Below are 5,540 nucleotides of genomic sequence, written 5' to 3' on the forward strand. Positions count from 1 at the left end.
GAAACACCCCTGACAGAAGAGGGGGCGGGAACCAGGCCTGAGGGGACGGCTGTGCCTGCCGCCGGCGGAGTACTTACCGGAACGGGGGACACTGGGGACTCCGCACTCAAAAACGAAACGTCACAAAAGCCATGAAGCCTCTCAACAGCGGCCACCTGCAACCTGCTCAGCTCATACTTACGGGCCCTGGATTTTCATCTGCTTTCCTGATATGCAGGAGCGGGTGAGACTGACTAGAGAAAGCCAGCAAAACCCACAGGAGCAACGTCACCTGCTGATGAGTCACCAGAGAAACACGGTCAGCTTTTTGCTACCAGTGCCACAGGGAGACTCTCTCTTGATGCAGAACTGCTCAGCAAATGGAACAAATGAGGTATCGGAGAACTGATCTACTCAAGCTATCTCCCTTAAATAAGATACCATCACCCTATTTTCACCTTTGCAACCTGCCTCCATTCTCTGTACTTCAGTCTAATTAAAGTTTCTCCAAACCTGATCCAAGAAAACAAAATAAACCTTCTGCTGTAGATATAAAGAATTAATGCTCTAAAGGAGACAATTCACCAGACACAAAAGTGGTTTAAAATCAGTAAATTATATCCTTGCAGCTGCCAGATGTGAAATGAAATGAAAAAGGCATGAAGCTACTCAGTAAGAATAGGCAGAATTAACTGAAATTAAGGGGGGGGACGGGGGACAGACGACACACACCAAGAGGAATGAAACAGTGCTCTCCTAATTGCTGGAAGAATTTTTTCTGGTTTTGAAATTGGAGGGGGCAAAAGAACTTCTTCTAATATTACCAATTTTAGATGTAATGTCCCCCACACATTCCCCACATGAGGTGCATATAGTCTTACTTTATAGATCACATATTAATAAATGTGATGGACCTTAAAATACCTTCATTCCTGAATCATTTTGAGTTCAGCTATGGATGAGTCTCTTAGGCTTATCCTACCTGATTCTGCACCATCCAAAGAGCAAAACGAAGAAGTGGATCATGTCTTTTAGGATTAGAACTTATAAAATACTTCCCCTCTTGTGAAAAACATCTTTTTAAAGAGCTGACAGCCCTCTGGATTACAGGCTGAGGACTGGGTGCCCATCAAGACGGATATCGAGAGTAAGTTCAGGAACAAGAAATTACTAAATAAATGGAAGATGTACTAACTATAACTGGGACATTTAAAGGTTAGAAATAGTGAATCAAATCATGTAGTTATGTATTTGGGTCATAAGTACCAAGCAAAGAGAAACTCCTTACATACTGTAAGAAAGCAAAGCTAATAGGAGTAATACTATGAGTGTAAAATAAAATAAGTTAAAAAGGAGGAAAGCAAGGTAAATATTTGGAAATAATAATTTCCAACCCCTTAGTGCTAGCAAAAAAATTCTGTTGGATTGCTCCCATGGTGCTTTATTTTTTTCATTGCTACTGGGTGGTCAATTTGGTTTTTAACTGCATGAGAACTAAGGAATAGATAACTTGATGAGATCTCTGAAAAGAGATGTCCCAAGAGTAGTTAAGAATTGCATTTTTGGAGTTCCTTCTCAAATTTAGCAAACATCCTTTAATGGAAGTACACCACTGGTGAAACAACCACCCAAAGGACAAAAAATATTGTTAAAGCTAAATAAACTGAATATGATTGAAAGGCTCTGCGGGATAATATACTTGCATCTATCTGCTTAACACTAGTAGGAGACCACTGCTTGGGCATTAAAGCAAAGTAGTATTGCAAGGAATAATAGTTCCTTGTTACAAATACCTTTCCTTAAATGCTGTACTCCATAAAGAAATTTATTCAGTTCTGTTATTTAATATTTTAAGAATGACAATTCCAGCTTTAAGTATTTCATTCATTTAAAAATCACAGGTATTAAACACACAGCATGTTATACTTCAAAGAAAAATTTAAAAATTACAAATATGAAAAAAGGGTCCCGACTCATGCACTGAAGCTTAAAAGCTCCCACCTCCAAAGCAACAATTATTTTAAGATGCATCTCAATTATAACCACTTTGCAACACAAAGTAAAATGGGAAATGTACTCTGTATCTATGCTAGATAGACCTTTTCGTAAGACAAGAGGCAAAGTACTGGTTTTGGTGCTACGAAATTAAACAGGTTCTTAGTACTACCAATAATGATACATCCTTCTTAATGCAGTGAGGCCACACATGAAAAATCTCAGACTTTGGTTTCCTGCTGCTGTCACTGAACATGAATTCAAGATTCTCATGTGCCAAGTCAACAAAATCAAGTAATTGGGGTGGAAGCCTGGGAATTGTTTTCATTAAGATTGCAACATTCCTTTAGCATGTGTGGTGTAGAACTTTTCTCATGCTGTTATCCAGGAAATGAAGACTGGGCTTGTGGAGAACCTACTGTAAAATATATGCAGATTGTAAGTCAAATACTATCCTTTACATTTCTCCTGTAACGCAAAAACTGGTTACACATGGTTAGGCACAGAGCAGTAAATTATTTCACTGAAATAGGCGTATTGACTAATCAAAGGTATGTCAAACTATTCTGAAGGCATGCTTTTCATAAAGTTTCTAGAATGAATACAAAAAGGTCCAACAATTAATAAATTTTTTAGATAAATCAATTAAATCCTGCATTTTATCTTTGAATGATATTCCCACCAAAATGAACAGGTGCTGCCTCTTAGTAATGGCAGAATAAATCAGAACTGTCATTTTCTAAGTAATTCACAGTGGAAACTAATAACCAGTTCAAAAACTGACACAAAAATATAGGCATATGTGAAATACAAGTAAAGGGTGGTAGAGAACTGCAATTGTACCCTAGTACTGTAACTAGCTGCATTTAGAAAGCACTACTTATGATTAAAAAAAAAAGTATATCCATATACACAAGCCCTTCAAAAAATTAAAAAACAGAACAGACATCCAGTCGACCTATACCCCCCCAGTGACACTAACTGAGCATTAGTGTTCTAATCTTCTCTATTAAAACAAGAGCACAGAGTTCAGTGGCAAATCTGAGAAGAGCAGATGTCTGTTCTGAAGATTTGTTCACTCTTTTTCCAAACAAGTGGTCATTTTAATCAAGGAATCAACTAGAATTTCCTGTAAAATGCAAGGCAAACAGCTTCATGTATTCTCACAGAAAAATCAAAGCTCCTACCAAATAAAACTGACATTTGAGGGAAAACATAACTTTGAAATACACCCAAAACACATTCTTTCTGCTTTTTGTACTAGTTCCACTTTAGTCAGCTTTTACAGTTGTGAGTTCTCATTTGGTGCAGAATCAATACCAATGAGAAAGATTGTTTTCTTCCACCATCCCTAAATATGCGAAAAAGTAAAGTTGTGGCCCAGTTTCTCTATTAATATGGAGGCAGGTGGTGTGCCAAACAACTCAAAAGGCTATGCACTCTTCTGAAATTTAAACCAGGTAAGCAGTCACACCCATTCCCACTCCCTCCCCCTAAACCTGTGAAGCACCTAACAAACAGAATTTCCAACAAGACTTAGAACAGTTTTAATTACCCCGATATGAAATAAAACTAAGGGAAGACAATCATTCTAACACGCAGGCGATCTTCCAGATAATGACAGAAAAGGAAGAATGTTAAAAGGGAATGCCAGTGTTAAGTTGCTGCACTAGGATGGCTCTGAAAGGAAATTTCCCCCACCTGCTCCTCACCCAAGAATCTTCCAGGACAGAGTGCACAAGGACCAAAAAAAAACCAAACCCAAAAGCAGTGAATACTATTGAAAATAGTTAACCAGTTAATCAACTGGAAACTTAAAATAATTTTGCCGTGTTCTGGATAACATGTTTGACCAATATCTGTAGATTAAACCAGGCCCCAAATCTAGGGTGGTACCTAAAAATAAAATTACATTTAAAAAAAAGAGGAGGGAAAAAAGAGTGAGAGGGGAAAAAAGAAAACGAGGCAGTAGAGCAGTAAAAGAAACTTGCACTGAAAACAAATCTAGCTCTGGGATAAGCTGGAACAACTATAAAATTAACTTACTCCAGAATTTCAAAACACAAGGATTTGTGCACTTACCAAGGCACTGCCATGCAGGTCGCATTCCACTTCCCAGTAAAGATAATTTAAAATTTGACTAATAAATGCCCTTTTCCAAGCATGTCAAGCCAAAAAGTTAGTTTACAATGAAGTGTCACACTTGCAAACAATATAATACATGTTACATGTTCAACTAATGTTAATCAATTGGCATTATTTAAGGACAGTAAAGCTTAAGGTAAAACTATCAACAATAACAAAAACATGAAAGCAAGTCTCACAAGCAGTTCAATGTCAAAACTTTTCCCTTCTGTATGCCACACAACACTACTGATCCAAGTATCATTGAACATTTAACATCCAGCACTCTACTGACTCAAAGTAAGCTAATCTGAGAATGTGTCAAAAAAAGGTTAGGAAAACGCTTGCACACTACTAAACAGGTTGGTATTTTAAGGCTGCAGCACTGAACAGAAGCTTCCTATCTGTAAAACCTTAAGTTCCCAACTCCAAAACAGGAAAATAGAGCTACTGCAAAAAGGCTCTGAACACTTAGCTAGGCTTTAACATCTGAAGTCAGAAGCAACAAGACACCCTACCTTACTGAAAAATTAGTAAAAACGTTGCTGTTCTTTATTAACTGAGGGTGTCAATATGGCAAATCACAAATGTTTAGAAGAGCAAAGGAATGCAAGCAAAAATAAAAATACAGTACTAAAGAGAAATCTCTCCTTAACTGACTAAAAGATTGTCCTAAGTAAAATATATTTCTTAATATGCCAGAGAGTTCAAAGAGTAACTCTGAAAATTGACGGCTCTACCTTCAAAACAATCTTTGTAGTAAAAGCAATACATAAAAAACCCCAATGCATATGCATCTTGTGAAGGAAACATTTATGTAAGCCTCACCTTGTCACTGTCATCATTACAAATGTGATCTTGATGGATTGAGTGGCATTGAAAGGATGTGCCAATGCTACCTACAAAAGAAGTTGGAGGGGGGGGGGGGAAACAAAAAAAAAAAAAAAAAATGGGGGGGGGGGGGGAAGAAAAAAAATCATTAAAATTATAACCCAATTCCTGTGAATACTAAAAATAAAGGCAAATTTAGCAAACATTCTTTTTTCCCCACACAGAAGAGAGATTTAGTTGCCAAACAGCTATGTCTGACAAGTCATGCGTTTAATTCTGATAACACAATAAGCATCAGAGAGACATTTTGCATAGTGTGCCAACGGTGTCTTCACATATATTTTTTCTAAACATTTAAACAGAATAAAATTAGAACTAGTTCATCAATCCAAACCAAACACATGCAGTGAAGTACATACACGCACATATAAATAAGGAGAAGCTACACACTTCATGTTTAGGCAGTGTAGTCCTGTCCCATATCCTTCACTACAGAAAGTTTTCAGCACCCTGAGGAGCCACAAAACAGCAGTCTCTTTCCAGTGATATGTTAAGAATAAGAGTGGGTGGAAAGATCCAAGGTCAAAGCAGAAAAGTTTTAATGATGTCCT

At 37.4% G+C, this 5,540-nt stretch overlaps 1 protein-coding gene across 1 annotated transcript in view; it reads right to left on the bottom strand.

The window, feature by feature from the left end:
* The window catches only part of RNF38 (ring finger protein 38), a 61,888-nt gene extending 56,895 nt beyond the window's left edge, over nt 1-4,993 (bottom strand). The window contains exon 1 of the mRNA XM_009331522.1: nt 4,927-4,993. The gene's annotated coding sequence lies outside the window, so the exon portion shown is untranslated. The remainder of the gene's footprint in view (nt 1-4,926) is intronic.
* Nucleotides 4,994-5,540: the final 547 nt, after the last annotated feature.

The sequence above is a fragment of the Pygoscelis adeliae genome, unplaced genomic scaffold (assembly GCF_000699105.1).
Source record: "Pygoscelis adeliae isolate BGI_AS28 unplaced genomic scaffold, ASM69910v1 Scaffold289, whole genome shotgun sequence".
Classification (NCBI taxonomy): Eukaryota; Metazoa; Chordata; class Aves; order Sphenisciformes; family Spheniscidae; genus Pygoscelis; species Pygoscelis adeliae.